The following is a 12,001-nucleotide window of genomic DNA, read 5'->3' on the forward strand; positions in this document are numbered from 1 at the left end:
CACAAAATGCTATTCCGGTTTCCTAGAAAAAAGTACTATAAACTGTAATGGCCTCTTTTATTACCAGCAGGCTATGAATGTGTAAGTATAATTGAATGGAGAAAAATGTTCCTAAAATAAATTTTCAGAGGGTTTTAGTGATGAGAAGTAGAAACATTGTCTTCACTTTTGGTAACTATTTGAAGACAACAATTTATTATAGGTCTTTTTAATTTTACGTAGTGTTTAATTCACTAGCACGTACTAATTGATCAAGATTTTTGTTCTAGGGATGGGATTTACTAAGTTAGGTTGTTTATGAGCTACCATTATAAATAAAATCTTAAATTCTGTTATGAATTAGAATTTTGTGATATGCCAGGATTCATGAATGTCAGACTTAAGAGCAGTGGTACAAGGTTTCAGCTCAATGACCAGCTGGACTTTGAATGCTATGATGGATATGAAAACAGACTTGGACACATCACAGGCTCCATAGTCTGTGGTCACACTGGTTGGTCTGATACACCCACATGTTATGATAAGTTACCTTTTTTTCAGGTATTCTTTTTTTTTTTAGGATAAAAAAAATCTGTAATTGTTGAATGACTATGTTGTGCAGCTGAAACTAATATACCATTGTCAACTATACTTCAATGAAAAAAAAAACACTTTTTGTCTTCAACTAGCAGTTATCAGTTAACTGGAAATAAGGTTTGTAAAAGGAACACTGAGTTAAAAAATGCTATGTGTTCCTTTTAAAAAAGTTTGAATTATCTAGAGGTATTCTTAAGGCACAATAATTAAAATCAAGGTGAATGCTTCTGATTTAATGTCAGCTGGGAAGAGAAGGTGTTCTGAAACTCAAAGAGAATATTCTATCTTTAACACAGTACATTAACGTAATGTTTCCGATGGGTCATATACATCACAGATTTGTGATTAAAGTATAACTGTTTTGTTTTACTAAATGAAAGCTTTTAAATTATTTTAAACTTAGCTCTCCTTAGTAACACTGTAGTTTCTTACAACTTCCTCAGCTATTTTGCTCTTGAGTTTCTGCTTGACCCCTCCCACCTTGAGAGTTAATTTCTACAGGTCTCGAGAGGATCTCTTTATTTTCTGACTTTGACAAGTTCTGTGGATGGTTGCATGAATCTCTTTTGTGTTTGCCACAATTCCAGAATTAGAAAGAGAGCTTGGATGTGTGGGAAAATAAGTGGATGTAGAGTGTGCAAAGCTTTGACAACAAAAGAGTATTTGGGAAATATCTTGGTAAGTGGATTCCAGTCTTTATGCGGGAGAATTTTATGAGCTGAGGCTGGATAAGAGGCTAAGGAAAGACTATTTAGGTTATATTAGGGCATCTCAGCATTTAGATTAATTTTATCATTGATAAAAAGCCATAAACGAGTCTTTAAGCAAAGGAATGATGTAATTTGATTTTAATTTCTGAATGTTGTTCATTTCTCTCACCACTGCCTCCCTTGTATACTCTTCTTGTGGTAGGCAAGAAAATATTCAGGAGTCCTTGTAGAGTGAGAAAAGTGGGGATCACATAGGGTGATGGCTGAGTGGATGCAGAACAGAGGACAGATCTGGGATATATTTTGGTGGTAGAAAGCACAGAAAATATTACTAAATGTTGGGTGTGAGAAAGAGTAACAAATCAAGGGTTCTCTTTTTATTTGATTTTTTTTTAAAGTACCCAGGTAAATACCAGTGGCATTCTGTGAAATGATGCTGGCAGGAGAGAGAGCACTTTGGGAGGAATATTACAAGTTCTGACTTGGACACATCATGGCTGACCTGCCATGGACAATAAAAGTTGGATATGTAAACTACAGAGTTGGATAGATGGGTCTAGCCAGTAGATATACATTTGGGATTATCACCATGTAAAAGATGAAATTGGAAAAGAATATAGAATGATAAGAACAGAGAGCTCAGGACTGAGCCCTGAAGCATTCTAACATTTAGGTGTCAGACAGAAGAGGAATAGGTAGCCAAGTAGATAGAAAAAATGGAGGATGTGGAAATTGGGAGGAAAAAATGTAGGAATGAATGTTGTCATAGAAATGGAGAGAAGAAAATGACTAAAGGAAGAGAAAATACACCAGAATGATTAATAGCGAAGCCTGTGGGTCAGATGGGCTCTCATTCTAATTCCACTACTTGCTAAGCATGTATCTTAGGGCAACATATCAAGCCTACTTGAACCTTTGTCGACTCTTTATCTGTAAAGGGCTTTAGAATGTGTAATTGTTCTAATATTTCAAAAGGTTGCTTTGGTTAGACTGAATAAGCTGATATGTCTACCTAGAAGACTGAAAATATCACAGATTTGGCTATTTGGAGGCCAGCAATAACTGTAATAGAAATAGTTTTGGAAGGAATACATGGTGCAGAACCTAAATAGAGTTTACTGAAGAAAAAACAGTAAGAACTTCAGTATAGCTTGTGGTCATAACTCTTTAAAGACATTTGTGTGAATATGGTGGATAGGAAGTGCAGAATATTGCTAGAGGAAATCATACACCAAAGGGAAGATTCTTTTTTTTTTTAAAGATGGAGGACATTAGAGCCAAGTGAATGCTAAATAGGATATAATAGAGACTGAATACTCGAGGTAGACATTTCCCTGTGGGGGTGGGAGGGAAAGGGAACTGGAGCTCTGTGGAAGTATGAGGTTTCTGTGGCAACACAGCTGTTTCCAACTTTGTAATAGGAGGAAGGAAGGAAAACAGATGTGTAAATCTCATGCTGGAAAGAAGCAGGAGCTGATGTAAAAGTAAAGTAAAAAAGCTGATGTGAAAGTAAAAGAGTAAATTGTAAAAAACAATTTACACTTTCCTTTGAACTGTAAGACAGAGTCACCTGAGATTGAATGGTGCACGGGGAAAGGAGGAGAAGGAACACTTAGGAAGAATAAAAAAGGTTTAAAATAGAGACTTCAAGAAAGGAGCACACAGTGAGTTTATTATTGAGATGAGGTAGACTTGCTTAGTAGTCTCTTAGTTCCAGTTAAAGTTGATTAATTCAAGGCTGTCAACAAACGCCTGTTTATGAGCTAGAAATAGGCCAGGAGAGAATGGTGAAAACCCACAAACATGGCTCTGCCTTTTGGGAGCTTTCATTCCAATATTAAAACAACAACAACAACAACAACAACAACAACAAAACAACAAACCAACAACAACAACAACAACAAAAACCTAAAAAACCCAACAAATTAAGCCAAATAATGAACAGGATGATAAAAACATTTTAAATATATTTTATCCATAACTGTGTTCAAAGAAACAAAAGAATCCAAGAACTTAGAAAATGGGAGGGCAAGGATGGAGGTCTCTATTTTCTATAGGATGGCATGTGCACAAAGAAAGGTTGAAAACCCTTCAGGATAGAGATGGGGTTCTATGTGAAAGCTGAAGCAGTGAAGAATTTGAGCTCTTTAAAAAATCCAAAGATCATTAGCCTGGTGATGATGGGTATTAAAGAGGACACATACTGCACGGAGCACTGGGTGTTATACGCAAACAATGAACCATGGAGCACTACATCAAAAACTAATGATGTATGGTGATTAATATAATAAAAAATAATAATAATAAAATCCAAAGATCAAAAAGCCTGGAGTCTGGATTGCTAGGGGGAGAGAGATGTCAGTTATATTGGAAGTGTAGGCAGGAAATGGATCATAAAGAGCTTGGATTTTCTTCTAAGTAAAAGGGGAGGCTTTTAAGATGATCATGAATTTCTTTTCTGGGACTAGAGGCAGATCCAGGTTTTATGAAATCAGAAGTTTTACAATGTTGAGGGGCCCTCTTTAGAAAAGAATTCAAAATCATGAATATGTAATTCCTGTGATCTTTCCAATGTCACCACATGTCAGAAAAATGGGACTGAGTAGAAGTTGGAGTGACAGGGACAGTGGTAAAAACTGATGTGGCCAATAAGGCTTTTATTGCAAATTTTATAAAACTTATGACCTTGTGAACTCATTGGTAGGAATTCACCCGCATGGTAAAGCCTCCCAAAATTGAATGAACAAATGACAGTTTAATGTTATTTTCAAGTAATTTCCCTCTACCATGTAGCAGAAAATTGCACAAAGATTGGCTGATAGCTGAGTTTATTGTCCTGGGAATTCTCCTTTGTGGAGAGTTTTCCAAAGAATTATTGTTGGGGCGCCTGGGTGGCTCAGTTGTTTAAGTACCTGACTTCGGTTCAGTTCATGATCTCAGGACCGTGGGATCAAGCCCTGCATTGGGCTCCACACTCAGTGGGGAGTCTGATTATCCCTCTCCCTCCCCTCCCCCCCATACATGCTCTCTCTCTCTCAAATAAATAGAATCTTTAAAAAAAAAAAGAATTACTATTATCATAAACCACTTAAGCCAAACAGTGCTTCTAGCAATCTTAAATAAATGTACACTTAAAAAAAATTTGTACTAGTATTTCTAAGTATCAGTGCCTGGATTTATGATTTTGACTTTTGGATAAAGACAAATATCTCTAATTCAGGGTATGCCCATTCAAACTCTTCTTTATAGTACATTTTAAAAGTCAGTATCTCTATATAACAGTTGGAAAATAGCCAACAGACAAGATTTATTATTATTATTATTATTATTATTGTTTTTTGGTGTTAAGGCAGCATTTTTCACAATGTGATGAGATAAACAGAAAGTATATAAACAAATAAAAGAATTGCTACGTAGAAGACTGAAATAGAATTTTAGGAGAGAATCCCTGTAGTTCTCATCAAGTGTGACCTTCTCAACTAAGCTACAAAACTCAACATTAAAGCAAAAACAAATTTGCGGAATTATTTTTTGTGGCATTACTTTTAAGAATAGTTATCTTACACCTAATTTTATGATTATGTATAAATACTTGACTTTAGATAGTATGAATATTCTTTTTAGTATGATTCTAATTTTTAAATTTCAGTTTTTAATTTTATAAATTAGCAAGTTAGCAAATTAGCAAGATTCCTAATTAGAAAAATGCAGTTTTTTTTAAATACAGTTTTTGACAATACTTAGCAATGTCACAATTATAACACATTTTAAGGAATAATTTTATACCTTCCTAATTTGAATCAGAACAATTAACAATTTACTAAGAGTTACTATAATTATAGGTATAATAAGAATAGGTAATTGTATATTGCATAAATATTCAGGACATCTAGAATATGACTATGTGGCCTTGAACACGTTTCTTCATTTTCTTTCGTGTTTCAGTTTGATTTCTTCACTTATAAAGTATCGATTAAGCTTTTTAATTGTTCCTCTAACTAAAATACATTAGAAATGTTTCTCTTTAGAGTTCTAGGTCCCCAATTATATTAAAGAAAAATACCAATTTTTATTTAAGTGTGCAATTTTAAAATTGTAGCTTTAGTTTTTTTAATGTGAGACAATGCTTTTCTGACAGTCTAAAAAAATATAACATTAAATTTTATAAATGTCAGTGATAAAAATCAGATCCAGTATAGGCAAACTGACTTTACAAATAAATTTTTAGGACACATCTATTGCTGCTCAACCCCTTAATATTTCTGAGTCCTGTATGGATTTAGAGGGCATATAAAATCTAATATGTAACAGTTTTCAAAGAAGAGAATTTATCAGAAGCTCCTCTGTATATGCAACACCTTGCCCCCCATTATTATGTGACACATGTAAAATTTACCTTGGCAATGATTAATTATATATTCTTATTAAATTCTTTTACCTTTTTTTTTTATAGAAAGAGAATGTGAGATTCCTCTAATAGAAAAATACTTAAATGTTGAGCCCAGAAAAGACAAATATAGAGTTGGAGATATGTTGAAATTCTCCTGCAGACAAAGATTCACAAGAGTTGGATCAGATTCGGTTCAGTGTTATCACTTTGGATGGTCCCCCTAATTTTCCAACATGTAAAGGTGAATATTTATCCTACAATTGCTGAAACAAGAATTAGAAATTAATATCCAATTGTTTATTGAAATATGTAGTAGAAGTATCCATAGATATTTACAGGGAGTCTGACACTGAAGGGACTTTTGTTACTTTTCTTTTTGCCTACAATTCCACCATTAGTATTGAACATTTTTAATAGCATCAGCCTTAACTCATTTCATTGATTATGTCTAAATGATATTAAGCAACTTTTGGTCAAGTCCATCACATGTATAGCTTAATCAAAGTTAAAATATGTTGATCAAATGCTTATCTCTTGTCTCAAATGATGGTACTTTTTTAAAAAGTTTTGATAAAATATTGCATGCAATATGATTAATATACTTGTACAGCCATATTTACTAATTGGTTTGGATACATCTTTAGAATATCTAGATCATTGAACATATTTTTTTGCTACTTTTTTCCTATTTGTCTGAACTATACTTTCAAAGCTGAATTCAGGGCTTTACCGAGGTTTTTAATCCACTCTTGAAGTTTCTTATGTTTATAGGATTGTAAGGTAGTCAGAAAATATTTTTTGTGTCTTTAGTTTTTTTATGTGTCATATCTAAGATATTTTGCTAATCTCAGTTCACAAAGATTTTCTCCTATGTTTTTTAAAGGCTTTGGTTTTATATTTAATGCTCTACTTTTAGTTAATTTTTGTATATGAATATGAGATATGATAGAATCAAAGCTCTGATTTGATTTGTATATGGGTATCCAATTGTTCTACCTCAATTTGTAGAAAAAAAACGATTATTTTCCCCTGAATTGCCTTTTGCAGCTCTGTCAAAAATCAATTGTTGATATAAATGTGAGTCTATTTCTGAGCTCCATTCTGTTTTTTATCATCTGTCTTTATGCTCAAACCACAGCTTCTTAATTACTGTTTTGTAGTAAGTATTGAAATCACATAATGTTAGTCCTTCAAACTTTTCTTCTTTTAGCCATTCTAGGTTCTTTGCATTTCCATGTGAATATTAAAATCAGTTTGTCAATTTCTGCAAAAAAAACCTGTAGTGATTTTGATTGGGGTAATATTGAATCTATAGATCATTGGGGAAAATTGATATCTTAACAATATTAAATCTTATGAACTTTATTTCTTCTTTTATTTGGGCCTATAGATTATCTCTATGTTTTCTCATTTACAGTTTATCAGTTTTACATGTCTTTAACCAGATTTATGCCTATATATATTGAATGTATTTTCAAGGCTTTTAATATACTTCTAATAGGCTAGTTCAATATAAGTAATAGAATCGGGAAATGAATCTATTGTAAACCCCATTTTTAAAATTGCTTAAGAATACTATAATAAATTATGTCATGAATAATAAATTGATTAAAGAAAAAACCTCTCTGTTTTAGTGCATTTTTAAGATATAAAGTAGACACTGTAACCATCATTTACACAGTATTTCTACTGTAGAGCTAGTAAAATTGTGTGGCACACATCCTCAACTCCCCAATGGGGAGGTTAAAGAAAGAAACAAAGAAAATTATGAACACAATGAATTGGTGGAATATGTTTGCAAACCTGGATTTTTGATGAAGGATCCTAATAAAATTCAATGTGTTGATAGAAAATGGACAACGTTGCCTATATGTATTGGTAATGTATAAAAAACATGAATATTCAAACTTGATTAAATCAACACTTTTTGTTTATATTCATATAACCACATAAATTATACTTTAAAGATAAACATATTTTTGTGAAATTTTTACAGAGGCCAGCACATGTGGTGATATACCCGGACTTGATTATGGCTATATTGTTGAGTTTTCTGCCCCTCCCTATCACCATGGAGATTCAGTGGAGTTCAATTGCAGAGAAACATTTACATTGATTGGACACAGATCAATTACATGTGTTAGAGGAATGTGGACCCAACCTCTTCAGTGTGTTGGTGAGAATAGCATTTCTTTTTTTTAATTAAAAAAACATTTTTTTGAAATTGTTTTAAGATTTTCTTTATTTATTTGAGAAAGAGTGTGAGCAAGAGCACAAGTAGGGTGGAGGGGCGGGGAGAGAGAGAGCAGCAGACTCCCTGCTGAGCAGGGAGCCTGACGTGGGGCTCGATCCCAGGACCCCGGGATCATGACCTGAGCCAAAGGCAGACGCTTAACCGACTGAGCCACTCAGGCGCCCTGAATAGCATTTCTTGATACATACAATTACAACAATATTTTTAAAATTTAGAGATTATTTGTGAAAATGTCGTCTTAAATTACAATGAATTCAAACATTTGTTATTTATAGTTCAATATGTAGCTACAGAGGAAAAATATTAACTAGCAATTGAATTTATGAATCTTTCTGTCCCTTATGTTAACATTGTTTATTTATTTTTTTAATTTAATTTTATTATGTTATTATTATTATGTTGAAAATACATTTATTATTAATTAATAAAATTTTATTACATTACATCACTAGTTTTTGATGTAGTGTTCCATGATTCATTGTTTGCCTATAACACCCAGTGCTGCATTCAATACATGCCCTCCTTAATACCCGTCATTGGGCTAACCCATCCCCCTACCCCTCTCCCCTCTACAACCTTTAGTTTGTTTCTCAGAGTCCATAGTCTCTCATGGTTCGTCTCCCCCTCCCATTTCCCCCCCTTCATTTTTCCCTTCCTACTATCTTCTTCTTCTTCTTTTTTAAACATATAATGTGTTATTTATTTCAGATGTATGGGTCTGATTTATCAGTCTTACACAATTCACAGGGCTCACCATAGCACATACCCTCCCCAATGTCCATCACCCAGCCACCTCTTCCCTTCCAACTCCCCACCACTCCAGCAACCCTCAGTTTGTTTCCTGAGATTAAGAATTCCTCATATCAGTGAGATTTTTTTTAAAGATTTTATTTATTTACTTGACAGAGAGAGACTCAGCGAGAGAGGGAACACAAGCAGGGGAGTGGGAGAGGGAGAAGCAGGCTTCCCGTGGAGCAGGAAGCCTGATGCGGGGCTCCATCCCAGCACCCTGGGATCATGACCTGAGCCGAAAGCAGACGCCTAACGACTGAGCCACCCGGGTGCCCCCCTGGTGAGATCATATGATACTTGTCTTTCTCTGATTGACTTATTTCACTTAGCATAATACCCTCGAGTTCTATCCACATCATTGCAAATGGCAAGATTTCGGGGTTTTTTGATGGCTGCATAATATTCCACTGTGTGTGTGTGTGTATCACATCATCCTAATCCATTCATCTGTCCATGGACATCTAGGCTCTTTCCATAGTTTGGCTATTGTGGACATTGCTGCTATAAACATTGGGGTGCAGGTGCCCCTTCGGATCACTACATTTGTATCTTTGGGGTAGATACCCAGTAATGTATTTGCTAGGTTGTAGGGTAGCTCTATTTTCAACTTTTTGAGGAACCTCCATACTGTTTTCCAGAGTGGCTGCACCAGCTTGCCTTCCCACCAACAGTGTAGGAGGGTTCCCCTTTCTCCACAACCTCGCCAACATCTGTCATTTCCTGACTTGTTAATTTCAGCCATTCTGACTGGTGTGAGGTGGTATCTCATTGAGGTTTTGATTTGGATTTCCCTGATGCCGAGTGATGTTGAGCACATTTTCATGTGTCTGTTGGCCATTTGGATGTCTTCTTTGGAAAAATGTCTGTTCATGTTTTCTGCCCATTTCTTGTTGGATTATTTGTTCTTTGGGTGCTGAGTTTGATAAGTTCTTTATAGATTTTGGATACTAGCCCTTTATCTGATATGTCATTTGCAAATATTTTCTCCCATTCTGTCAGTTGTCTTTTGGTTTTGTGGACTGTTTCTTTTGCTGTGCAAAAGCTTTTTATCTTGATGAAATCCCAATAGTTCATTTGTGCCCTTGCTTCCCTTGCCTTTGGCAATGTTTCTAGGAAGAAGTTGCTGCAGCTGAGGTCAAAGAGGTTGCTGCCTGTGTTCTCCTTTAGGATTTTGATGGACTCCTGTCTCACGTTTAGGTCTTTCAACGATTTGGAGTCTATTTTTGTGTGTGGTGTAAGGAAATGGTCCAGTTTCATTCTTCTGCATGTGGCTGTCCAATTTTCCCAACACCATTTGTTGAAGAGACTGTTTTTTTTCCATTGGACATTCTTTCCTGCTTTGTCAAAGATGAGTTGACCATAGAGTTGAGGGTCCATTTCTGGGCTCTCTATTCTGTTCCATCGATCTATGTGTCTGTTTTTGTGCCAGTACCATACTGTCTTGATGATGACAGCTTTGTAATAGAGCTGGAAGTCTGGGATTGTGAGGCCGCCAGCTTTGGTTTTCTTTTTCAACATTCCTCTGGATATTCAGGGACTTTTCTGATTCTGTACAAAGTTTAGGATTATTTGTTCCAGCTCTTTATAGCTATTTTTAATGTAGTAGTTGTTTTGATTTTTATAATTAGTATTATAAAAAAATGAAATCTTTTCAATGGGATATTTTAATTTTACAGCAGCAAATGAACTTAAGAAATGTAAATTATCACAGTCATTTAACTATGAGATGGTTGAGTTTGATCATAACACCAACATAAGTTACCAATGTAAAGGAAGATCAGAGAACACTCAATCTGCATAAATGGAAGATGGGATCCTGAAATAGCCTGCACAAGTAAGCTCTTATTTATAATATTTTCAAGAATTTATTTGATTTCTAACTTATAAAAGAATGATCTTTGTGTCTTAAAAATTAGCTATTTATTATTCAAATAATTTTCAAGCTGGAGGTAATTTAAAAAATAACCAAAACCCTGCTTCTAAATATTGATTGTATCATGTGTATTAGTCAGCTATATAACAAACCACCTAGAAACCTGGCTTTAAATTAACATCTGGGCAGTAGGTGTACTCATTACTCTTGAAATACCATTGCTTTTAACTCCTTTTATTACACACAAATGTGCCCATACCTATGCCTATAACTAGTAGGTATCTATGTATCTATCTATATATCCATTTATGTGTCTGCCCATGTATGTATTTATGTATGTATTATGTCTCTAATCATCTATTTATTTATGTTTATTTGTCTTGAAACATCTGCATCCTACTAACACCACCAAATGCAACTGAATAGCACAGGCTTTATTCCAGTTTTCCACTTTTCAGATTTTGTATCTCTCTTCTCTATCTGTAGGACACCTTATCTCACTATCTTCAATATTTTAATCAATTTTCTCAAGCCTACAATACATAGAAAGTAGTGTCATACCAATACAAAAACCCACTTTACTATCTACAGTTCAACATATTTTTAGTTCTTTTTAAAAAGAAAATAAGAAATATTTACATGCAATGAAGCACACATGCTCTACATTAACTTTTAGAAGCTTTAGAGTTTTAGCATTTACATTAAGTATATCATCCATCATATATTACTTTTTGAGTTTGGTGTAAAATAGGGGTTGATTTAAAAAAATATATATATAGATGCTAGTAGTTCTAGCGATATGTGTGGAATAGACTTTAAAATGAAAATCAGTTAACTATGTAAATATTGATCTATTTCTTGACTTTGTATCAGCCAATGTATCCATGTATCCTATTCCTGCCACATTGCTTTGGTAACTACAGCTTTATAATAAGTCTTGAAGTCCGATTTGTACTCTCCAATTATGTTCTTGCTATTCAAAATTATTTCACTTATTCTGGTCTTTTCATGTCCATAAAAATTTCAAGGAAAGCTTATGAATTTCTATAAGATATCTGCTTATATAATGAAATGGGTGGTTAATAACAGAAATAACAGAAAATACATAAAATGACAATGATAGCAGTACACATTGAAATCTATGGGACATAGCAAAGGCATAGATATCTATAACTTTAAACCATTCATTATAAATAAGGAACAAAATAAAAGCAATAGGAATTACCATCTAGAATTTAGAAAAGAACATGCACCCAAAGAACTTGGAAGTAATGAACAATTAAAGCATAAATTTTTATAATGAGAAGCTAAAAAAAGCATAAACATCTGGTTTACACAATAATAATTCAGCTTTTAGGGAAATCTGGTAAATACATCAACCTCTGGCAAGACTTATCAAGAGGAAG

The 12,001-nt window shown here is 34.1% G+C and overlaps 2 pseudogenes; both read left to right on the forward strand.

Annotated features, from left to right (window-relative positions):
• LOC112828472 (complement factor H-like) overlaps positions 1 to 12,001 on the forward strand; it is a 61,133-nt pseudogene that overhangs the window by 33,498 nt on the left and 15,634 nt on the right.
• Positions 9,165 to 12,001, forward strand: part of LOC141374014 (mitochondrial import inner membrane translocase subunit Tim9 pseudogene) — a 781,319-nt pseudogene continuing 778,482 nt past the window's right edge.

The sequence above is a fragment of the Callorhinus ursinus genome, unplaced genomic scaffold (genome assembly GCF_003265705.2).
Source record: "Callorhinus ursinus isolate GAN/ISIS: 27379988/994484 unplaced genomic scaffold, GSC_fseal_2.0 scaffold13, whole genome shotgun sequence".
NCBI classification, from domain to species: Eukaryota; Metazoa; Chordata; class Mammalia; order Carnivora; family Otariidae; genus Callorhinus; species Callorhinus ursinus.